This window comes from Falco biarmicus, chromosome 6 (assembly GCF_023638135.1).
Source record: "Falco biarmicus isolate bFalBia1 chromosome 6, bFalBia1.pri, whole genome shotgun sequence".
In the NCBI taxonomy this organism is placed as follows: Eukaryota; Metazoa; Chordata; class Aves; order Falconiformes; family Falconidae; genus Falco; species Falco biarmicus.
This window is the reverse complement of record NC_079293.1, coordinates 74,196,205-74,221,095: the sequence shown is the minus strand read 5'-3', so window position 1 is coordinate 74,221,095 and position 24,891 is coordinate 74,196,205. Positions and strand designations below refer to the sequence as shown.

At 61.4% G+C, this 24,891-nt stretch overlaps 2 protein-coding genes across 21 annotated transcripts in view; both read left to right on the top strand.

Moving 5' to 3' along the window:
* The window catches only part of DTNB (dystrobrevin beta), a 214,998-nt gene extending 209,382 nt beyond the window's left edge, over positions 1–5,616 (top strand). For all 17 annotated transcript variants that reach the window (XR_008822463.1, XR_008822462.1, XM_056342517.1 and 14 more), the window contains one exon: positions 1,185–5,616. The gene's annotated coding sequence lies outside the window, so the exon portion shown is untranslated. The remainder of the gene's footprint in view (positions 1–1,184) is intronic.
* A 12,546-nt stretch (positions 5,617–18,162) lies between these two features.
* DNMT3A (DNA methyltransferase 3 alpha) overlaps positions 18,163–24,891 on the top strand; it is a 48,833-nt gene continuing 42,104 nt past the window's right edge. For all 4 annotated transcript variants that reach the window (XM_056343536.1, XM_056343535.1, XM_056343534.1 and 1 more), the window contains exon 1: positions 18,163–18,315. The gene's annotated coding sequence lies outside the window, so the exon portion shown is untranslated. The remainder of the gene's footprint in view (positions 18,316–24,891) is intronic.

The following is a 24,891-nucleotide window of genomic DNA, read 5'->3' as shown; positions in this document are numbered from 1 at the left end:
TGGACCAGGTGAATTAGTTGAGATGGATCTGAAACACAATTTTGCATGATAAAGCCACCACCATGGTCCTCTAAAGGTAATTTGCAAAAGAGAAAAAAGAGGGTTTGCCCTTTCTGCCTCCCTGCCATTTCAGTGGTGGATAGAGATAACCCGAAAGTGGCTTGAGAGTTTTTCTGATAGTTTTTACATTAGAAATTCAAGTCCTGCCTGATCTGGGAAACAATCTGGTAACTCAAGAAGGAGTGAAATTATACCATTAGAGAGGAAGCCAGCAATGGAGAGCTGTTTATACTGCTGTGTGTGGCTTTTTCTTAATGTCCCTTTAACTCTAATGGCTTTGGAGAAAAGGATGGCTTTGACCCTGGTCACCCCTTAGCCACTGATCTGGAGATGAGCAGTTACCTGTTCCCTGAGAAGCCCAGCAGTGCCTCCAACACCACCAGTGACTGCGGCTGATGAGCGCTAAATTATAAACAACTGAAAAAATAAAAGTGAGAAATTACTTTCAGGTTTTTTTATCATCCAGAGAAAATTAAGAAAGACATGTCAGTGAAAGAAAAAAATCCTTTAAACCATGGTGGTTCTTCATTAAGTTCCTCGCATTCCTGTTTGTTGTGCCAGGACTTGTGACGGATCGTCCCGAGCCTTCATGGTGGTGATGTGGTCCTGCCAAGCGGAACCGGTGGTTCTGGCCACCCTTTGGCTCTGGGTGCCTACCGATGATGGGGGTGGGGCTGGGATGGGCAGCACTGTCAGGGGCTCTATGTTAACAGATCTTCGCTGTCCTGGGGGGAAAGTGCCCAGCACCAGCCTCACCTTGGCTGCAAGGTCAACTGTGACAGCTTACAGACCTTCACTGGCAGGACCTGGGGACCTGCCCCAGCACCATGGTCCTGGTGTCATTGACTCGGGAGCTCATGTTCCCTCTATGTCCCAGGTCTTCTGGGGCCCAAGGTAAGGAGCTCTGGGCTCAGCATGGTCATGGTGGCTGCCACACGCTTGGTCTGCACCGAGCTTGCCAGGGTGGCCCCAGGGATGCACAGCCCCAACCCGAAGGTTCAGGAGGTCCCAGGAGAGAAGCTCTGTGACCATGCAGGAGCTGATCTCCAGAGCCGTGAGGGGTCAGGCTGGAGCTCTGCTCTCTGCAGATGCTGACATCACGGTGTGTATTTCTGATGACGCAGGCATGGAGGGCTATGCTTACGATCGAGACGTCTCCCCATCCTTTGGAAGAGGCACGTTTCAGCCAATACATTCACCATCGTGCAACTGTGACCGATCTCAACCACCTGCTGACAAAAGCGGCTTTCTCCGAACCACCCAGAGGGCTTTCCCCATGGGCACTTGCCTCTTAGGTCATTGCATGTACTATTTTCCTCCATGTGTTTACTAATGATAATCAGACAATGCCCCATCAAACTCAGCAGTTTATGGGAGGTTATAAAAAAAAAAAAAAAAAAGGAAAGCTAATACTCCCTGCTCCTGCTAAGCGTACTGATCTTTTTTGATTTCTTCCCACATGGTGTCATGGAGTCATCATCACGTCACATGCTGGTTATTTCCTCCTGACTTCTGCCCCTCAGTATGCATGAAAAAAAATGGGTGTTAAGCCTCCTGGGGTCCCTTGCGTGTGACATGAAGGGGATTCTGCCTTCAAAAAACCTACCTTCTGAAAATACTGTGCTGTCCGTCAGTGTCTGGTTGCCGTCACGTGATATCGCGTGTCGTCCTGGTGAATGGCAGGGCATGCCACGGGTGAAGGGATGCACAGCCAGAGCAGCAGCAGCAGTGATGGGCCACCAGCCACCTGCCTCCCAGCGTTCCTGGCTCTGCTTTCAGACTGTTAAAAAATCTCCCTTTACAAGCAGAGAATTCAGGGGCGACCATTGCTAGGCTTAGGTTAGCATCTCCGTGTTCATTTTCAAGAGTCACATTCAGTTTTGTTTAAAATTAGGAGAAATAACCAAGTTGTGTAGTCTGAGGCTGAGCTCACCACGCTCTGATCCTTGCTAGGCTTTTCTTCCATCGCTGCTTAGAAAACATTGTAATCAGTTCCAATCACTGGTGATTTTATTTTTTTTTTTTCCTTGCTGCTTAGGAATGATATTTTTAGTGGAAGGAGCTGAGTGCCCTAATGCATCTATAAATATTTATCACAGGTGATGAATGGAAAGAAGTGATAAACCCTGAAACCAGCCCTCAGCTTTTCTTCCTGTCTGAACCGATATGTGGCCTCGGTTCTCGGTGGAAAGTGCTTGTCGGGTACCTACAACCCTTGGGGAAAGAGAAAATAAACAACGTGGTGGCCACAGATTTAGTTGAATATAAATATTGTGAATGAGCTGTCAAGAAGGAAAGGAAAGTGATGATAACCTGGTGTAGCATGTTAGCTTTAGCCTGCCAAAGAGAGTGTGCTCGCAGGGACAGGGAAGGGTTCATGTGCATTTTCAGCTGAATTTGCTGAATTAGGACCTGCAGCAGCTTTGGCTAAAGCTACAGGCAGGTTCGAGCACCAAAAATAGGAAGGCTTTGCTGATGGCCACGCTCAGGGACCTGCCAGGGCAGTGAAGGCGGTTGGCAGCTGGAAGTGTTATGGCTGTGCAGGCATCAGGGTCTTCCTCCTGCTGACCAGAGGTGCAAGGGACCAGGGAGTTTGCATCACACTGGTGGGATCTCCTGGCACCTTGTGCGGGTAAAAGCCTGGGGGTTCCCAGCTAAGCCGCACTGGGGCCAGCGGCTGAGCCATGGGCATCCTCCAGGAACTGGACGCCTGCACCAGCAGCAGTGCCAGAGGCGGGGGACTGCACCGTGGGGCAGCCCGGGGTGGTGATGGGAGAGCCCTCAGCAGCATGTGGGATGGTGAGGTGGAAGTCGTCACCTCTTCAAAGGTGCCAGGGTCCAAACTGTAGCACAGAAAGGGAAGGATAGGATGAATATATATCTCCTGTAGCCGTTGGGGAAGGACATTAAGCACGAAGCCAGGATCACAGGGGAGTGTCACCTTTGCTGCTTTTTTCCTGTTATTACTCACCCTGTGACTTTCCCTTCTCGCTTTTGCTACCATGATTGCCAGGAGGCAAAGCCTCCTGCCACAGCCACCACCTCCGCCGCGAGCATCTCTCTGAGCCTGCAGTCCAGCCACAGCTGGAGGAGGTGCAGGTGGCACTGCTGGGACCTGCCACCACTGGCTGCCACCACTCCGGCTGGTCGGGCGCTGAGGGGAGACATTGGGAAGACACCCCCCAACAGGGGTCTTGCAGCCAGCCCTGCTGGGGATGCAGATGGGAGGCAGCCATCGCCTTGTGGGCTGACGCAAGCTGAGGTACAGCAGGGAAGGTGCTCGTGCCTCTCCTTCCCCACCAAGCACTGCTGGTGACAGTCAGGCAAGCTGGGGCATCTGGGCTTTGTTTGGAAAACCTGGAGGGATCAATGGGGTTTTGTACAGACGCAGCCGGGACATCATCCGTGTATGTTAAATGTGACCCTGCGTGCCATGGCTTTGCATTACCTCCCCGACAGTGCCATTTATTTCAGCCAGCAAAGTGTTTTAGCAGATGCTTTATATTATTGCAAGGCTGGGGCTGCAGGGTGGTGCTGGCTGATGCCGCACTGGCTGCTGCTGGGAGGATGGCATTTGCCCAGCAAGCTGCCGCTGGAGTGGGAGGAACCTGTGTCCCCGCTGATCTGAAGGGTCCTGGAAAGGCCACGGTCATGCAGGCACAGCTCCGGTATCGGGCACCCTGCAGCCAGCAAGAGCAACCAGGCACTGGGGTGATGGAGAGCAAGGGCAGCTGCTGGCCCGGTCTATGCATCAGATCACCAAGACCTGATCTTAATTGCACTTGTCCTCGTTAGCCTGTGTCTGATAGCTTCCCTCTGCTATCGCTCAGAGGTGACAGGAACGATGCCACAGCATCCCCCCAGCCTTCCCCTGCAGCACACAGTGATGCTGAGGAGAGGGAGCTTGGCTTGGCGCTGCCCTGGGCTGTCATGATGTTACCCAAGGGTGTCATTCAGGGAGGTCACCGCTGGTCCCCAGACCCTGTCAGTGAAGCCCAGCTGGTGCAGGTAGTCCCAGTGCTGTGCGGTCTGCCCTCACCGTGCCACTGCCCCAGGCATCAGCCTGGCACTGCAGTAGGCAGTGTGGGATTGAGGCACGGACTGGCCCAGCAGAGCCCAGGAATCATGGGGACAAACATGAATGTTCCCAGCTGTGCCATGGCCATAAAGGGAGTTCTTGGGCCAGGCAGGACATTCGGGATCATTTTGCACCCCAGTAACACCAGGCAGCTCCACCGGTGATGTGCTGGGACATCATGCCCAGCACCTCATCTTGCTTGCAGTTAACTTTGAAACCTGCTTATGAACTATTGTTTGCCTTTGGAATAATTGCCTTAAACCCCCGAGGGGAACAGTTCAGGCCAGGCTTTAATAGATGTCCCCAGGCTGTGTTTTCCTCCAGTGTCACTACACCCCAGCCCCCCAGCTGCTCACCCGAGTCCTTGCTCAGCACTCAGGATGCAGCATCCTGGAGGCTGCTGGGGAAGTCTGCCCAGCCACACCAGAGAGCCCCCGGGGTCAGTGCCGGGCATGTGTGTGGGTATGCACATGTGTGCCTTTGTGCATGTGTGTGTGTGCATGCACCCCTGCGTGCGCCCACGTGCACTGCAGGCAGCGTGTCAGTGCTCTTGGGAGATGCGCTGGGTCTGAGTGCGCCTGCCAGTACCCCCCCTGCCCGGCTCTGCCGCCCAGCATCTGCCCACAGCCTTGAGGCTGCTGGTAAAAAATAACTAGCCACAAATATGGTTCTTTTCTTTCAACTGTGGGAGTTTTATTTTATGCAACTGGATGGTTATTTTTTGTCGGGACCCAGGAATGGGAGTCACCAGCTAAAAGTAGGGCCAGATGCAGAGCCTGGGGAGGATGGCAGGGCCCCCGGCAGAGACCGGCTGGGCACAGCGCTGGCAGAGCCAGGCAGGTGCAGGCAGCAGGCAGGGGCCACGGTGTTGGGCGTTGCTGCTGAATCCCATGGACAGTGCGTTGACACAGGCTGTAGGGAACACCTTTAAATGAAAAAGCAAAACGCTACCTACAAATATTTTCTCATGGGAAAGTTACCCAGACTGAGCCGTGTCCCTGCGTTAGCATGCCCAGCCGGTGCCCCAGTGCCAGGGGTTGGTGCCAGAAGAGGGAGACCACCAGTTTCCATGAGGTAGGGAATAGGGATGGGCACAGTGCAGTGTGTCCTGCACCCAGCTGGTCTGTCAGTGATGTGCGAAAGGAAGGCAGCAGCTTTGGCCACTCATGCCATCCCTCAGCATATGGGTGCTGAGGCTCCCCCAGCCCCAGCCATGCCCACACAATCCCCAGCAGCACAGCCCGGTGGCTGGGGGTCGGGGATTGCACCAAGCTTTGGTTCCGTTCCCTGTTCCTGGTGCCACATGAGTGCAGCTGCTGGTGAGTGCAGAAGTAAGCGGGAGCATCCCTGGGAGCAGTTGGCAAACCCGTGCTGGAGCCGACGCTGTAAGTGTTGGGAATGTCTCTAACAGAAACCTGTACACTGGAAGCCATGTTCTGTCACCTGCCAAATATTCAATAAATTCATCTCATCATTAAGGGGTGTCTTGTCCCTTCACCACAGAGGTGTTTGAGAAAAAGGAAAAATAAAAAGGTTTTTAATAGGAAATGACTGTTCCAAAGGAGCACGCAGTATGAGAGCAGCTGCCGGCGCTTTGCCGTGGGTTCGTACAGAGCAGCGGAGTCAGGAGATTACCCGCATTTGTCATGGCTGCAGGTCACTGGGAGCAGACAGAGCTGCCTGTGTTCGAGGACCCAGCATCCACCACATCTGTGCCATCAGCACGGCACCAGAGCCCCAGCCCAGCTGCCCCCATCCCACCAGATGTTCCCCCCCACTGCACCAGCAAGCACATCTGGTGGTGGCAGAAAGGGTGAGGGCCAGGCTTGGAGGGCAGTCAGGCATCAAGGCGGGAGCATCTGCACCAGACACACACACACACGCACACGCACACACCCCACCCGATCCCTTCCCAGCACAGTATCAGAAACTGTACGGGGGGGGCTGGGGTTTGGGATAGCTGGTACCCAACCCCCCAGAAAAGGGCCCTGCAATGGTGGGGACATTCTCACCACTGCTCCCCCCAGATGTGGAGCTGGTGATGGAGGGATGCTCGTGCCCCATCCAGCCCTGGTGCGCCTTCCATGGGGATGCCCACTGCCGGACCCAGCAGCAACGCCTGGACCCTCCTGTGACCACTGCTGAGGGATCCCCCAGCTCTCACCATCCCCAGGCAGAGCCGCGGCTGGCGGGGGCAGGCTGGGCTCACGGAGAGGAAACCTTAGCCCCCGGAATCCACAGCTTGATGGGCACAGATGCAGCCCCTCCACTTCACAGCCCCGATTTGGCACGGCACTGCCCAGCTCCAGGCGCTCATTTGTTTTAGGGATTAGGTGCCTCTGTGGGAAAGATACAGACCCTACCCACAGCCAGGGGGGCTCCCGGCTGCCGCCAGGCCTGGGGCAGCTTCCTGCTCCTCTCAGTCCAGCGTGAGATGAGAGCAGGACCAAGAATCCCCCGGCCAAGTATGTGCCCGGGGGGAGCAGTGGGTGCTCCACCCCCCAACCTCTCAGCAGTGCCCAGGACGACCTGGGGACAGAGATGGCAATGTGATTTGCACACACCAGCCCACACAGGGACAGTGTGACTCGGGTGGGGAGGCCAGTAGGCGGCCATGGGGATCGTGTCCATCACCAGACCATGCTCGCAGCCCACCACCTCCTGTTCATGGGGACCAGCCCCACAGCCCCTCTAGGACCCCTGCCCCAGGACCCCATGCTACTGGGCTGAGCACTGCCTGCACCACAGCTGCCTGCAGGAATGGGGAGCCGAAGACCAAGACATGGCACGGGGGCTGCATCAGCCCCTGCTCATTCACATGTGCACACACCTGCACAGAGCATGTGTGCTCACTCCCTCATGCACTGCCTGCATGCACGTGTGTGTGCACACTCACATGTTGTACATGCACACTCCCCTGTGCACTGCCTACCTGCTCAGCTGCATACCCACACTGTGTGTGTGTGCATGCTCACCCATGCACCATGTGCACGCTCACCTGTGCTTTCAGGCCTGTGCACACTCACACTCACGGCTTGCTCTCGTGTGTGCGTACTCCCACGCCCCACATGTAACTGTGAGCAGGGTCCCCATGGGGTCACATGTAAGCGTGCACACAGGGCACGGATACATGTACCTGTGTACACACCCACATGCATGTGTGTGCACAGGCATCGACATGGACTGAAATGTGTGCAGAAACACGTGTACTCTTGCACACACACAGAGCACTGTGCCTGGTGCTGGTTCCCCACGCCGCCTGTCCCCTCCGTGCCCCTGGCACCCCTGTCCTGCCCATGCACCCTACTAGCCATCACTTGGGGACATTGAGCCACCACACTGGTCTTTCCCCAGGGCTTCTGGCAGCTGCCTCGATGCCCCGTGGGAGGGCACAGTGGGAGGACCCGCTGTCAGCAGCACCCAGGTCCCAGTGATGACTGAGGGGACTTCCACATGCTACTTCCAGGTGCAGCCCTGACACACATCCTAAGGGTGAAGAGGGTCCCCCACTGGCCCTGCGCCCCTTCCCTGGGGCGTGTGTCACCTGGGTGCTGTACCAAGGGGGATGTGGGTCCTGTGTGTGCACGCAGGACCTGTTTGCAGGCTGCAGCCAGGGTGCCCGTCCAGTGGCATCCATGTCCCTGTCCCCTGCCCCTCAGTTTATCCTGTAGCTGACAACATTTTCACACCTTGTTAGTGCCAGGTTTAGACCCAGCTACCCCCAGCCCCAGGAGGGGGATCAGCTCCTGCTCAGCATGGGGCAGATGAACTCAGCCCCACAGAGACCCCAGGGACCCCATGCACCCCATGAAGACTCCAAGGACCCATGTGCCCCACAGAGACCCCAGGGTCTCTGTGCACCCCAAAGAGACCTCAGGAGCCCTGTGTGCCCCAGGGACCCCATGAGCCCCACAACCGGGCTCAGACGTGGGTGCCCATTGCCAGGCTCCCCCAGCTCAACTCCCACCCCCCTGCCACCCTCCAGTGCTACAGCACAGCCCATAGGCCCCCACCCAGCAACAGCCCTGTGTCCTGAACAGTGCTCATGGGCACCCAACACCTTGCAGCGTACAAAGCCAGGACTGGGGTCCATGCACCCGTCCCCACCCCTGGGACCCCCCCTGGGCCTTTCTCAGGGGGCAGGGGGCAGGGTGTGTGGTACTCTCCCTTCCCCTCCTGCCTGGGGCATGGGTTGAGCAGGGGGTCCCATGGGTGCCACTCCCTCAATCTAAAAGGGGGGGGGGGGGGTGGCCAAACACAGCTGTCCCCGCATCCGTGCAGCTCAGCCACCCACAGCCCCCTCCCCTGGGGCAGCCCCTGACATGAGCCCCTGGGATGTGGGGCCCAGCTGGGGGCAACCTGCTCTCCCCCCACACTGGGTGGGGGCCTCCGTGCCAGTGCCTGACCCCGGGGCCAGGGGTGCTCCTCGTTTCAGATAATCTTCTGCCCCGCCACAAGCTACTGGTGTGGCCCTTCCCCTGCCCTTCTTCCCCAGCTCTCCTCTTCCTCCTCCCTGCCCCACACCCCCCCAGCCTGCCCCCACCCATGATTTATGGGGGAGGAAGGGGAGCGCCGAGCACGATTATCAGTGGGCAATCACAGAGCAAACACCACACTGGGGTGGGACACAGAGGGTGCGGCTGTGGGTGCCGGGGCGCCCGGCACGGTTCCTGCCCCAGGCTCTGCGGGGAGCTGCCAGTCCCTCCCCAAGGTCCCAGTGCTTGGTTCACCCACACACCCTCGCACGCACCCAGGTGCAGCCAGCTACCTCATACAGGCGTGCCCTGAGGACACTCACCCCCATGTGACATATGCTGTGTCCCCCTGGGGACACGTGCTCCCAGTGCCACCAGTGCTCCCACAGCCCCACACGGTCCCAGTAGCTCCTGCACCCCAGCTCCCCGCGCCCCATGCCTGCTGCCCTGCCCCAGCAGGGGCTGTGGCATGCCAGGGGGTGGCACAAGCCACTGTGGCACTTTGGGACAGAGCACAGCGGACATAGCCCCACTGCAGCTTCATGAGGTATCTCTGAGCCCCTTCCAGCATCCTGCTCCTGCAGGCACAATGCCAGGTTGGGGACATCCAGGTGAGGGGACAGAGCATGTGGGGTCCATCCTGGCCACGCCCTGCCACGCTTTGGGATGCCGTGGCCATCAGCCATTTCTGCAGGCTTGTGCAGAAATTCAGCGGCAATTACATAACAAGGAGCCATCGGTCCTGAAAACGAGGTCAGGCAGCGGTGGGGGAGGCGGGAGGAGCAGAAAGGACCAGCTGGCAGCTGCTCTCCCTTCCCAGGCCACAGCAGCTGTGGGAGCCACATGCCAGGAATGGCACCAGGACATGGCACAACATGTTGGCCCTGCTCAGCAACAGGAGTCCTGAGAGCATGGCAGTTCTTTGAGCCATGTCAGCATCACTCCTGCATCCCTTGGGGTCCCTTGAGCCATGTCAGCATCACACCTGCATCCCTTGGGGACCCTCTGGCCATGCTGGCATCATGCCTGCATCCCTTGGGGTCCCTTGAGCCATGTTGACATCACGACTGCATCCCCTGGAAACCCTCTGGCCATGCTGACACATCACGCCTGCATCCCTTGGGGACCCCCTGGCCATGCAGGCATCATACCTCCATCTCTTGGGGTTCCTTGAGCCAAGCCAGCATCACACCTGCATCCCTTGAAGTCCCTCTGGCCATGCTGGCATCACACCAGGTCCCAGGCTGCCATGGAGCCAGAGCCATGGGGCGGACCCCATCCCCAGAGCAGGGCTCTCAGGCTTTGCTTAGCCTGGGGGTGTTTGGACCCAGACAGAGGGACTCCAAAATGGAGCCGATCTCCCCCATCAAGGAGCTGGGGGACCTGTGGGGTGCAGGCAGCAACAGGAGCCACTGCAAGCGCATTGATGGCCTGGCTAGCAGCATCACCAGGGAGCAGGAGGCAAACATGGGGCCCTACTGCAGCAGCTCTGCCTCTTCTTAGGGGGTGCCTTCTCACTGGTACCACTGCCCTCATTACCCCCACGTCACCCACACACAGCCCACCAGAGTCTGGTGAACACTGCCAGGGCAGTGTGCCATGGTCCTCACACTCTGCATCCCCAGGGCTCGGCACAGGTGCCTGTGGGAACAGTGCCCCCCAACCCCAGCCAGGCCACGCACCAGCCCAGCACACCACACACCAGCCCAGCATGCCCCACACCAGCCCGGCATGCCCCACACCAGCCTGGCATGCCCCACACCAGCCCGGCATGCTGCACTGTGCCCAACGCATGACGCAGGCTCCCCCCGCGCCAAGGCAGGACCAGCTGCTGCTCCCTCGGCGGCAGTGCTGACTAACCGGCTGACCGTGTGTCACCGGCTTAATTTGGTGCCCGCCCTCTTGGTGAGATTAATTAATCCAATCCCCACAGCCAAGCCCCCAGAGGGAGCTGCCTTCTAAATTGGCAACTGTCACTGGGACGCGGTTCCGTGATGAGGCCGAGCTGCCAAGGGCAGGTGACTGCAAGGCACAGGGGGACCCCGGGGACCCCCCATCTCTGCTGGGGGCTGTGGGATGGGCAGCCCGTGCCCTGCGCAGCAGCAGAAGCGTGGCTGCCGCAGAGGCTGAGTCCGGCAAGTGCTGCTTCCAGCCACAATAAGCCTGGCAGGCAGAGCAGCAGGCAGCAGGTCGGGGCACAGCTGGTCCTGGTGCTGCAGCAGCCACGGGATGGGAGATTTACAGCTGGTCAGAAACGCCTTGCTGCGAGCTGCTGCCCTGCTGCAGCCGCCCTGACCTCCCTGTCACAGAGATTTAAACTGGGGATAATTGCACCTATTAGCCACAGTGAAGGTGCCGGAGAAGCTGATGGGGCAGGAGAGCAGGCAAGTGGGCAAGCAGCACACTGCGCACCCTAGCATGGCCACGGCTGCCGGCTGAGCACCTGCGAAGAGAGGCAGTGGGGACCATGCCGAGCACCACAGTATGCCATGGGAAATGGCAAGCCGGCTGGAAAAGCCAAATGCCAGCAGCCTAGTGGCTCCAAGGCATGTGGGCTTTTCTGGGCATGGCAAGGGGCCCAGCCTGGGCCAGCCACCCCAGCCGCAAGGCTCCCCAGGCATTTGAAGTTCTTTGGGATTTGCAAAAACTCCCTGAAGATGCAGAGCACAGTGGGGACAGGAGTTGCCAGCTCCCCCAGTGGCGAGGGCCACAGAGCAGGATGGCTGCATTGGAGCAAGACAGCAAGACCTGGCACAGGGAGATGGACGATCCATGGCCATCATCATCCTCCTCTGCTAAGCCCACCACCAGCCCCTCACTAAAGCAGAGGAGCTCACCAGCCACATCTCCCCTGGCAGTGGTGTTACCCAAGGATGCTCCTGCATCTCCACCAGGATTTCCCTTGTTCCCCATGTGCTTAAATCCCCTTTACCATCCCTGTCACTGCTGCCACAGCCTTTCCTTGAGTTTCCAGCATGCCTGATGAGTTTTCAGGCCAGCTTTGCTCGTTTAACTCAGCCAGCACCAGCATCCAGCCTCCTCTCCCACCAGCAAACACTGCTTCTCCTCGGTTGAGTACCACTGCTGGCTGCCCAGCCACTAAAACCACCTTCTTCCTCCCCAGCAAACCCACTGCTTTTCGGTGACCAAGCAGCCCCAGGTAAGGTGCCTGGGTTCAGTCTGCACAGGTGGCCAAGAGCCAGCCGGTCCATCGGCGAGTGGGTGCTGCCTGTGCCCATTGTGCTATGCCAGCTCCAGCCATTTCCTCCTTCACGGTGCTCAGCAGCAGCTTCCCACCAGGCACAGCACTTGAGTGGTGATAGCAGGACGGGTGTGCCACAGCCCCACCAGCAGCCCTGCCGCAAGAGGTGCCATGCTCAGGTGCTCATCACCAAACCTTTCCCATCTCCAGGGGTGAGGCTCAGCAAATACCAAAACTGTGGTGGAGCCAGCTCGGTGATGCCCCACCAGAAAGGTGCATCGGCACATGGCACTGGCACATGGTGCCTGGCCAACACGGTGGGCCTTGCTGCAGCTGAGTCAAGTGTGGGGAGGATGAAAAGCCCCTCCACAGCGTGTAACCCCCAGCATGGGGGGGAATGTGGGAGTGATACTGGGGGCAATAGGAACAACAGGAGGACAGTGCCAGGAGCAATGGGAGTCATGTGGGGGATAATGCTGGGACAAATAGGGATAGCACTGGGAGCAATGGGGATAAGACTGGGAACAATTGGGATGAGACTGGGAGCAATTGAGATACTGGAAAGAATGGGGATAGCACTGGGAGCAATGGGGATAAGACTGGGAGCAACTGGGGTCAGCACTGAGAGCACTGGTGATAACATAGGGGGCAACACCAGGAACACTGGGGACAACATAGTGGGGAGACTCGGGGTGTCACCAGCACAGGTCACATGGAAGCCCACCTCACATCCTTGCCCTGCCGCATGTCTGTTGCCAGTGAGTGGGAAGCGGAGGCAAGAGCCAGCAAACGCCCTTTGTACAGACTTTTCCCTCTCAATGGGGGTTGCAAAGCAGAAGGGGAAAAATCGAACCGTTCTGGTTTTGGAAAGAGTAATGTTTTCCATCCCGAAAGCTGTCAGCAAGAGCAGACACAAGGGTAAAACCTCATGATGGGTGAGAGGAGAGGCGCAGGAAGCACCATGATGAGAAGCATCCCAGCACCCCTGCCAGACAGCCGGACAGACAGCCAGGGCAGTGACCCACATCACCTGCAGCCCAGATGCCCGGCACCGGCACGTCCTCCAGCTCCCACCCAGATGCCTGCACCCACCACAGCAGGAATCACAGGGAAAACGTGGGTAACTGGCTGGAGGTGGGGACCTGCCCCTGCCTTCCTGCTGCCCCAGCCAGGAGCTTGGCCGTGTTTCTAGCAATAATTAACACCGGCATGAGTGGCACCGTGGCCTCTGCTCAGCCAGAAAGGCCGGGCTCAGCGCAAAGCCTGGCCTGCAGCCTGGGGTGTCCTGGCTGGGTGTCTCAGCACCACAGCACCTGGCTGTTGAGCTGCAGCCGCAGGCCACTCCAGTGGGACAGAGTGGTGCTGGCTCCTCACCCCACCTGGGTGCTGCCGTGAACTCGCCTGCAGCCATGTCCACCCGCAACCATACCCACCCACAGCCATACCTACCCACTGCCATACCCACCCGCTGCCATACCCACCCGGGCCGTACCCACCCGCTGCCATACCTACCTGCTGCCATACCCATCCCCCACTATATCCACCCGCTGCCATACCCACCCACAGGTGTAACCACATGCCCCCATATGCACGTATACGTACCTCCAGCTAGACCTCCACACATTTATCCCTACGTGAAGCCATATCTATATATAGCTATACCTATGGGCAGCTACACCTACTTGCAGATATACCTATAGCAAGCTCTACTTACCTGCAGATATACGTGCATGCAGCCTTACCTACATATAGCTATACCTATGGCAGACATCCCCACTTGCAGATGTGCCAACATCAAGCGCTGCTTATTGCAGCCGTACGTGGAGCCATACCTATGTGATGATACACCAGCACAAAGCCATACCTACAGTTATACCTACACGCGGGTGTACTTATGCGGAGCCACTCCTCCACACCACTATCCCCTGTGTAATGCACCTACCTGCAGCTCTACCTGCTGTGTGGCTGCTGCGGTGGGGCTCTGCGGCTGAGCTGCCCGCACTGCATGCCACAGGCAATGTTGCCTGTTCAAGCAGTGCAGGCAGCGCATGCTGCACGGGAATGGTGCATGCCCGAACTGGTGCCCGGTTGGCTGCCAGCCAGTGCCATGGGCACAGTCACCTGCAGGGCTGCAGCACAAGGCATGGCGAGCCGCAGGTGTGCTAGAATGCCGGCATGGATGTGCCAGAGTGCGAGGGTGGGTATGCCAAGCAGCACTGCAATTAGGCTGGGGCTTCAGGATACGCAAAAAAATCCTGCAGCATGGCAGACTCCGCTAGAGCCAGGAGCAGGAGCGCACGTGCGGCAGCTGCAGCAATCCCAAGCAGGTTGCTAATGCCAGTGTTAGCAGAGCCCTGCCAGCCCCAGCACAGCCCATGCCACAGCCATAGGGGGACGACCCGGGTCAGCCTGTCTGAGCTCAGCCACAGGCATGCAGTTAGCACAGCCACCAGCAGTGCCAGCATCCCAATATAGCAGCTGGCACCGTGTGGCTGGGCAGAGCCGGCTCGCACAACGCCAGGGCACGGTGGCTTGGGGCACCGGGATGCAGCCATGCTGGCTGCAGGGAACGAAGGCTCTGTGTCTCGACACAGCAGCACACTGAAGGGAGTGACAGCAGCTGCCGTCACTGTAGCACGTGCTGCTCCAGCAAGATCACCACGGGGTAGCAGGGCAGCCTGGGACACGATAAGCAACTGGAGAAATGGGTTTTGCTGGGGATGAGCTACAGCAGTGTTCATGATGAGTGTGCAGGGAGAGGTTTTTCATTTGCATCCTGGGTTCGGGGGCAGCCGGGGCGCTGGAGTTTAATCAACCAACGACAGCGTTCTGGTGCACCCCCAGAGCTGAGGCTCAGCCAGCCAGGCTCTCCACACCGGCAAGCTGGGGCTGCTTGTGCTGGGGTCCCACACACTGCCACCAGGCCCTGGCTATGCCGGCACGAGAGAGCTGGGGCAGAACCCTTAACCCACGTGCCTGGGCAATAACACACCGCTGATTGCTGCACCCAAGCCTTGTTCTGGAAGCACTGCAGGGCAATTCCCAGGGCAGTGCCAGGGCCTTGCCATTGTGGATGCGGCCATTGGCAGCTGGCATCACTGCCAACCCAGCGGGACCCTGCCCATGCCATTTGGTGGGGTTGATTTGACACTGGCTCCAATGCACTTGCTGTTCTGCTGCTGCTGCTGCAGGGCAGGCACCATGCATGCTGCTTTCAGCTGCACGCGGGGAGGTACTGGCAGAAGCAGGCAGCCCATGCGCCTTTCCATGGGTCTGGGATGGTGGGCATCTGCTCCTTCCCAGCCTGGAACACGATCACCGGCTGGAGAGCTGCTGCAAGAGACCCATGGGAGCAGGAGCGAACAGCCTTTCCCTGCAGCAGCAAAGGAAATGGCCTATTAAGTCAGGGGAATGCAACATTAATTATTATTATTATTAATTAATGTCTTATTTTACAGTGCCCCCATGTGCACTAGGCGCCTTCCAGCACTGAAGGAGAGCCGGGGTCCCTGCCTGGAAGGGCTCCTCTCAGGGCTGCAGCCTGGCACGGTGCAGCACAGCAGCATGGCACGGCCAGAGGCAGGAGTGGGGCCGCAGAAGCGTGGCCGGGTGCTGCTGGGCCCCTCTGTGCCCACGCCAGGGGCTGTGGATACCAGTCTGGGACCCCAGCCACTTTTCCAGGTGGTGCCGGGATGATCCCTGGGGCGGGCCACCCCCCCTCAAGATCACCCCACCCTCAGCACCCACAGGTGCCAGCTTTGGCGTGAGGCCACAGTCAAGCACAGGCTTTGGCAGAACAGCCTGTGCATGGTGTCAGGGGCAGAAACACAAGCATCCCCAGGTGCCCACTGCAGCTGGGGCTACCCAGCAATGTCCCTCCCAGGTCTCCTCTCCTCCAATGCAGCACTAGCCCATGGCTCTTCTGGGCTCTCCAATGCTCCTCATAGTCCAGCCCTAAGCCCCTAGACTCGTGCACTTCCCCAGTGGCACAGAGCAGAGCTCATCTCCCTCCACACCTGCTGCCAGCCGGTGGGTCAGTTTCAGCAGTGACCAGCTCTCCAGTCCCTCCCCAGCACCCTCAGCACCACCGGTGCTGCAGAAACCCATATCAGCCCCCAGGAAACCTCAGGTGTGTTTACAAATTGAGAGACTCAAAGGCATCCCAGTTGCTGAATCCTTTGATTCCTCATCTGCTTTCCGAGCCTTTGTGGCACGGCCATGCCCACTGTTGGGCTTCGAGCCTTTCAGGGAACTACCACACAAATGCTTTGTAGAGGAAGGTGCCCTAAGGATGCTCCAGTCCCTGCTCAGCCCTGGCATCCCTCTGGCAGCCTCTGGCCAAAAGAGGAAGCAGGGGTCTCCTTCCAGCTCCCTCAGCATGGGGCCAATATGGGGTGCCAAGGCATGGGACACAGGTGCCCAGTGATCAGAAGGTCCCAGGGACATCTCGGCAGTGCCTGGTGGTGCCTTCTGAGGGTCAGGGCTTCCTGGCACCAGGGAATGGGGGGACACAGCTGGCACGAGCATGGGGAGAAGGGATGGAGCATTGGATGGGGCCAGGTGGTGCCCCAGGCTGGGCACAGGGATGTGGGTCTGGCCTGGGGGGATCACTGGCCTTGCTGCACCACCACAGGAGGGTGCAGCAAGGGTCCCTGCCATGAGGCACTGCTGTGGGTCACTGTGGGGTGGTCCCCAGAGCTTGAGCACTGCAGGACACACAGTGCAAACCATAGGGCAGGTCTCCATAACACTGCATGGCACAGCACAGCATTGCATGACGGGCTCCATGCTGCATGGGGCTGCGGCACCCAGCTGGCATGGCTCGGCACAGCAGTGCATGATTTGGCTCTGCACAGCTCCACTCGGTGCTGCATGGCACAGCTTGGCACTGCATGGCACAGCTCACCACTGCTCAGTGTGACTTGCTTTGGCATGGTGCTGCACAGCTTGGCATGGTTCCTAACTGTGGGCACAGCTCAGCGCGGCATGCCTTGGCATGGCATGACTCAGCCTGACAGTGTGCAGTTTGGCACAGGTAGACACCATGCCACACGGTATGGCTCAGCACGGCTCAGATTGGCACTGCATGGCGCTACACTGCAGAATTTGGCTCTGCACAGCTCAACATGGCTTAGCCCTGCATGGCATGGCTCAACACTGCATGGCCCTGCTTGGCTTGGCACACCTGTACTGTGTGGCTTGACCCTGTATGACACTGCTTGGCACAGCACATGCCACTGCATGGCCCTGCATGGCCCAATATGGTATGAAACCACTTGGCTTGGCAGCAGTCTTTATAGCGTGTTATCACATGGCATGGCTCAACTTGGCACACATGGCTTGGCACTGCACAACCCAGCCAGCCTGCTCGGCCCATCTCAGTGCTGCACTGCATGGCACTGCTAGGCACTGCTTGGCATGGCACAACCTGGTGCTCCTCAGCTGGGCATGGCACTGCTTGGCTCAGCACTGCATGGGTTAGCACTGTTTGGCTTGGCATGGCATTGCTCAGCATGGGCTGGCACTGCTTGGCACTGCATGGCACTGATTGGCTTGGCATGGCACTGCTTGGCATGGGCTGGCACTGCTTTGCACTGCATGGCACTGCTTGGCATGTGTTGGCACTGCTTGGCATAGCCTGGCACTGCTTGGCACTGCATGGCACTGCTTGGCATGTGTTGGCACTGCTTGGCATGGGCTGGCACTGCTTGGCACTGCATGGCACTGCTTGGCATGTGTTGGCACTGCTTGGCATGGGCTGGCACTGCTTGGCACTGCATGGCACTGCTTGGATCTCCCTGGCACAGCTCAGTACAGTTCAGCGATGCTGGGCTGAGCCCAGCTTGGGGTGATGTTAGCCCAACATCGCACAGGACTGCTGGACCCGGCTCAGCTTGGCACAGCCCACCTTAGCCCAGCACGACAGGGCACAGCTCAGTTTGGCTTGGCTTGGCCTGGTCCAGAGTGCGTTGGCTCACCGTAGTCTGGCCTGGCACAGCACTGCACGGCCAACATTGGCTTGACCCAGCCTGGTTCGGCTCGACTCGGCTTGGCACTGCACCACCCAGCCCGGCTTGGCTTGGCTCAGCTTGGCCTGGTCCAGCCCGGCTTGGCTCGATGCTGCACAGCCCTTGAAAACGCACAGCCCTTGACGACACTTGGCTTGGCCCAGCCTGGCTTGGCTTGGTCTGGCTTGGCACGGCACGGCTCGGCACGGCACAGCTTGGCTTAGCCGGGCTCAGCCCGGCCCGGTCCTTCCCGGCCCAGCTCAGCCCCCAGCACCCCGGCCCGGCCCGCAGCCGTTCCGGCCCGGCGGGGCTGGGCTGCGCTCGGCGCGGCCCGGCGGGCGCTAGGACCGCGCGGCGGGCGGGCGGCGGGCGGCGCGGCTCGGTGCTGCAGTGGAGGCGGCGGCGCTGCGGGAGGAGGCCTCGCCGGGCAGCGCAGCGGCGGCGGCGGCTCGGCACGGCTCGGCACGGCGCGCCGGGCCCGCACCGGCCCAGGTAACGGCCCCGCGGCGGCGCGGACACGGGTGGCCCCCGCGGACCCCCGGGACGGGGCATCCCCCGGCCCTGGCCGCCTCGGCTCGGCTTGGTTCGGCGTGACTCGGCTCGGTTCGGCGCGACTCGGCTCGGCTCGGTTCGGTTCGCCGCCGCTCGGCTCGGCTCGGCTTCCTTCGGCTCCGCTTGCCGCGGTCCTGCCCGGCCTGGCCCGCAGAGGCCGGCGGGCGGCCCGCACCCCCCACCCCCCCCCAAGCCCTGCGGACACCCCCGCCCCGCTGTCCGTGTGTCCGTCCGTGTCCGCGCCCGCGCCCCTGCCTCCCACCCGGCCCGGGGGGCGTCGCGGCGGCGGGCGGGGGCTGCGGCGGGGCCGGCCCGGGGGGGCGCAGCGCCGAGCAGGAAAACATGGCAGCGGCCGGGCCGCCACCCGCCGGGCCGGGCCCGCGTCGCCCTCCCCGGCCCCCCGCGGCCGCCCCCACTGTCGGCCCGGCCCGGCCCCGCTCGGCGGGCGGGGGTGGCGGCGGCGCGGCCCGGCCCGGCCCGGCCCCCGCGGCGCCGCCGTGTCCTTGAGCGCCGCGCCGGGCGGCTGAAGGGCAGCGCGGGGCCCCGGCCCGGCCCGGCCCGCTCCCCGCGCCGGGGAGTCCCCGCCGGGCCCGCCAGCCTGTGCGTGACCCCCGGAGCGAGACCCCCGGCGGCGCTGCCCCCGGCCCGGCGATGCCCTCCCTCGGCCGGCAGCGGAGTTGCCCCGGGGCGGCGGAGGGGGAGGGGGGGCGCGGGCTGGCTGGCGCCTGCCAAAAGTTTTATTTTTTGCAGAAAAAAAAAAAAATAAAATAAAACGCCACCCCCGGCCCCCCCGCGGGCAGCAGGACCGCCGCAGCCCCGGGCGGGGAGGTGGCAACGCGGGGCAGAGGCCTGGCAGGGCACCCCTGCTGCCCGCAGCCCCGCCGCTGCCCGCTTGCCGCCCCCTTCCCTCTCTCTTTTATTTTTTCTCTCCCCCCTCATTTTCGGGTGTTCGTGTGCGCGAACCTGTGGGCAAATGAAATTTTCCTCTTTGCTCAGTTCCTCTTTCTTTATTTCTTCCCTTTGTGTGACGTAGACGGTGTCACCACGGGATTGGCGTTCGGTGCTTACATTGCTGCACCGAGTGCGCGGTGGCAGGAGCCGGCCGCGATGGTGGGCACCCGCATCCTGCCCGGCTCTGCCGGCTGCTGCCCGTCACCTGCCCTGACCGGGAGACCCCAGGCGGGGAAATCTGGACCATCCCCGAGCAAATCCCTCGAAGCTGGCAGCCACGGGGAGCCGGAGGGGAGTGGATGTTGTTGTACCCGGTGGCTGCTCCCAGCAGCTCCCGCGCTTGCACTGGCCTTTCGTGCTGAGTCAGCTCGAAACTTCCTAGCAAGAGCCTCTTTTCGTGACATGCAGTGCCCTCCGCCTCTCGAGGAAAGGCAGGATGCTGGTGCCCGTGCCACTGGCCGGCTGGCGAGGCCACGGCTCAGGTGTTTCCCCCGGCTGCCTACGTGACCGCCAAGCTGCCGAGCAAGGGCTACATCCGTACCTAAAACCCAGTGGTGGCCGCCACTTTGCCACCAGCTATGCCACAGAGCCACCGTGCTGTGCCGGGGTGGCTGCTTGAGGACCTTCAGGTGGTGGTTTTCGTATGGGTATTTTTAGGACTGCACATCTGTGTGTCCCTGCCCCAATGCCTTCCCACAGGCTCTGCCTGTGCCGCTGCCTGCCTGCCTACCCCAGGCAGGCTGGGCCGGTAGTGAGGTGCGGCACCCTGCAGCACCCGGAGGGGAAAGCGTGTGGGCTTGCCAGGTAACCACCGGCACGCGTATGCGTGTGCCCAGGGCACGCGTGTGCCAGATGCACACGTGCTCCAGCAGCTCCAGCTCCACGGGAGGAGCCGGCGGTGTTTGGGTGTGTGGTTTCACAGGGTGGGAGATGTCTGCTCTGCAGTTTGCTCTGGGACCCGCTCACCCTCGAAGCTGCAGGTTGCTTTGAGCTTGTAACATCTGAACTCCCACTGGTGCTACCGCCACAGCACGGGGCAGGGACTCGCGGGGCTGCACCGGGCAAGCTTGCCTAACTTCGGCAGGCAGGGCCAGGAGAGGTGTCGGGCCGAGCCACAGTCCTGCTTCCCCACTGCGCTCCCGCCGCGGGGCTCGGCACGCGAGGGATCACAGCACTGCTTGTTGGGCCTGTTCCCGCGGTTAACCGCCCTTCCCAGTTCAAAGCCTGTACCTGATTGCCAGTTTGAATTGCCCCAGCTCAGCTCCCGGCCCTGCTCCCTTGCCAGCTGGAGGGTTTCCGTGGTGCCCAGGGGGCTCTGCCTGCAGCAGCATGTGTTCACTGTAATCACATCATCTCTCAAGCCGTTTTTTTCCCACTAAGCTGAGCATATCGAGCACTGGGGCTCTCCGCGGCGAGGCGTTCCCATTGCTCTGGGAGCTCAGCCGCAGCTTCTTCATGAACCTCACTGCATTTGCACTGTCCCACCTGCAAAACAGCACCACGTCCCAGTGCTGGGGTCTGCCACGCACGTGACCATCCCGTCCCATGGGCAGTTTCAACTGACCCTGGCCCTTGCTAGTGCTCCCACTTTGCAGGATCTGGCTTTCTGGGGGGCTGCAGCCTGTAGTGTGCAGCTTAGTGTTGCAGGGCAGTGCATCGCTCCCAGGGGCGCAGTGTAGGGCAGTGCATCGCTCCACAGGGTGCAGCATGGTGCAGTGCATTGCTCCCTGGGGTGCAGCATGATGCAGTGCATTGCAGCCTGGGGTGCAGTGCAGGACCCTATGTTGCTCCCCAGGGTGCAGTGCCAGGCAGCGCGTCACTCCCAGGAGTGCAGCACGGGGCTGCTTCAGTGGTGCCAACCAAACTGGGGTCCCCGCTCTGTACTGGGTCTGTTTTGGGGGCTGGAGGGGGCCTGCTGCCAGTGCACCCCAGCGCTTGCCGGTGCCTCGTCCCCTCAAAACCAGACCCAGCAGTGGTTTCCAGGCGGCTGCAGCAAAGGCAGGAGCCACTGCACGTGTGGCTGGGCAGGCGGCCGCTTCCCTGCCCGCCACGTGCACCCTCGAGCAGCATGGCCAAATATTTTGCTCGTAAGTTATAATTACAGAGGATGAGGTCAACAGTTTGCCCGTGCTGGTGGTTTTTCGGCGCAACCATCTGTCGGGAGGCGATCACAGGGGAGCTGCCCACTGCTCGGCTAAATTTTGGGCCTCAGGGAATGCCCACCCGGTCCCTGGTTGCCCTTGCCAGCAGCACCCACGCCGTGGGGGGGGGCTGTGGGTGGGGGGGAGCACCCCGCCGTGAGTCAGGGGTGGGGGGTGCAGGGGGTGGGGGGTGACTCACGGCCGCGGCTCCCATCCCCTCTGAGTCAATCCTGAAGTTCTTCCCCAGCACTGGGAAGGAGGAGGAGGAGGAGCACGGCTGCCCGGGGGTGGCGGTGACTCAAAGTGACAACAACAATAATAATACGCTGCGGCACTTGTCACGGGAGAAGCGTTTGGATGGGGTCCCTTGTGCGTCCCCACCACGGTGGGGACGCACGAGGGACCCCGTCCAAACCCAGTGGGTGTCACCGCACCGGGGGATGCTGCACGCGGGGTCACATAAGGACAGGGAGGGGGAGACTGCGGAGAAGGTGTCACCCGCCACTGACACAGGGGTCTGTCGGGGACCCCGCTCGCTGTCACCTAAAATGGCTGTTTGGGTTTCTGCAGGTTCCTGGCTGTGGCATGGCAACAGCGGACGCCGGCAAGGTCCCTAGATATAAAACAGGCGGGTTGGGGTTTTTTTTCGGGGGGGGGGTGTGGGGGGGGGGGTGCTTTTTTTTTTTTTTTTTTTTTTTTTTTTTTTGTCAATGCCGCGTGTCTCATCCATCCATCGCAGGTAACCTACTTTGAAACGCCTCTGCCGTGCGGCAAGCGTGACTCGCCGGGGCCCTGCCGTGCGGGAGCGGCACAGCGCGGGCTGGGGCTGCCGGTTCCCCCGCTCACCGTCAGCCGTAAGGTCAGCCTGAGCGGTTAAATAGTGAGGCAGGAGGGAAGGCGGCGAGTCCCTCCCCGCGCTTCGCCGGCGAGCGCCGGACGAGGGTCTGTCGTCCCGTCCCCCCCCCCCCCCCCACCACCACCGCTGCTGCCACCGAGCCACCACATCGGCGAGGGGATGCCCCGGCGCTGCGGGAGGAGGGTCTTGGCGGCCTAGCGCGGGGGGCACGGTGCTGCAGCCCCCTGTCCCGTCCCGTCCCATCCCGCCGCGGTGGGCGAGCCTCGGCCGGGTAAGAGCGCGGGGGAGCGGGGCTGGTACCGGGGGCTACCACAGTACCCGCGCGTTACCCTCCTGGCGGGGCCACACTCGCCCCGCGGTGCCAGCGGTGGGGCTGGGGGAGCGGGGAGCAGCCGGTGCCGCCGGCTTCTCCCGGTCTTTGTTCGGCGGCCGCCAGCCCAGGGCTGCCGCGGGGTTTGTACGCAGCCCAACTATTTTTAGTGCGTTTGGAGACCATGTTTGCTGGAAGCGAATCAAAGCCCGCGAGCTGGCCCTTTGGCAGCACCAAGCGGGGCGGCTCGCAGCCGCGCACTCCCCGGGCACCGGAGATGCTGGGAGGGGGCCGTCGCCCGCTCCCCAGGGCTGCCGGAGGGGACCCCGGTGCGGTGGGGCTGGCCTGGGGGAGACCGAGCCATTTTCTAGGGCTGCGGAGACGTGCAGACGGGCGCTGGTGGCAGCACTGCAGGGCAGTGCAGGCAGGGACCCGCTGGGCAGCAGGGACACCAGCACCTCAAAGCACCTTTGGGCACGGAGGGACCCCCCCCAGGGGGGCTGGGGTGCCCCTGCTACGGAGGTGCCTGGGTGCAGCCGGTGTTGCCCTGGGTGCCTTCCGGCAGCACGTGTCCTCCTGTGCCTGCAGCCGGGGCTTTGCCAAGGCATAGTGCGGTGGGAGCGGTGCTGGGGGCTCCAGGGGACGTGGGCACAGCCAGGGGCTTTGCTAGCCCCAGCCCCACAATCAGCACCCTGGGGAAGCAGCTTGCAGGGAGGGACGTGGGGCCAAGGTGCCACACCATGCTGTGCCAAACGGCATGCCATGCTGTGCCGAACAGTGTGCCACGGTGCTGTTGACACAGCAGCTGCCAGACGGGTGCCTGAAGCAGCAGCGTGTGGGTGCTTGGGGTGCTCAGTGCAAGCCCTGGACCCTCTCGGAGGGGCGGAGGGGCCAGCAGCAGCAGGGGCTGAGCGTGCTGGGCTGGGGCTGAAGGGGCTCCATGGGGGAGGCGCGGGCAGGCCATGTGTGACAGAGAGCTGGCGGGGATGGTGCCCCGGGATGGCTCCAGGGACCGGGCCTCCCCCTGGGGGACCCCAAGCTGGCAAAACCGAGGGCTGGGGAAGCCCCTCCCCAGCGGGTGGCACAGGGCTGTGCGTCGTGGGGGTGTGTGTGTGTGTCAGCCTGCACCCCCCGCCCCTACCCTGCACCAGGTCCCATCCTGCACCCCCAGGTCCCACCTAGCACCCCCAGCCTGCATCCCACACCTGCAATCCCACTCCCCCAACCTGCATCCTGCACCCATACCCTGCACCCCCTGCCTGCACCCCCACCCCGCACCGCCATCCCACCCTCCTGCCCGCACCCCTGCCCACCTCCCACCCCAGCCCTGCCTGCGAGAGGGGCCATGCCAGGGGAGTCACGGCACGGCCAAGCTCCGACCCATCTCCCACCCCCCGGCACGCCGAGCCCCCGGGGTCCCCCTGCGTGCGGCGGGGAAGGCTGTGGGGCCGGGGAAGGCTGCAGCCCCAGCGGGGCCCCCCTGCCCCGCAGGCAGCCCCCGCTGCAGGCAGCCCTGGGGACGGGCGGAACGTGTCGGGTTTTGAGTTTCTGTTCTGAGCAGCAGCGGCCCTGCCCGCCCGGCAGCCCCCCACCCCGCCGGCTGGGAACGGGCTGCGGCTGGAAAGCTCTAGAAACAAATTGCAGCTCCGGTGCCAAAGGCAACAGCAGCCTCGGCCATGGCTAATGCAGGCAGCGTTTGCCATAGCAACAGGTGCTGGGGCTGACGCCTCCTCCGCAGCCCCTGCCTGCACCCCGCACCCCACAACCTGCACCTGCACCCTGCAGAATGCACTCTGCACCCGCACCGTGCACCCTGCAGAATGCACCCTTGCACCCTATGTCCTACACCCTGCAAAATACACCCTGCACCCCACAGCCTGCAACCTGCAAAATGCACTCTGCAGAATGCACCCCACACCCCGCAGAATTCACCCCACACCATGCATCCTGCACAGTGCAACACACCCTGCACCTTGCACCCCACATGACGCACCATGCACCCCGCCACATGCACTGTGCACCCCGTGTCGTGCAGCTCACCCTGTGGGCTGGGCACTGCGCACCCCATGTCACACCGTGTGCCATGCACACCACACCCCACACTGGGGCACGGACTGGGGCTCAGCTGCCGGCTGGGGGCAATGCCGGGGGCAATGCTGGGGGCAACAGCCCAGCCCAGCTGAGTCAAGGTTGTGGCATGTTAATAATTGCCGGGGGCCGGGGTGCGGTGTGATGGGCGGGGGGCGGCAGGGCCAGTG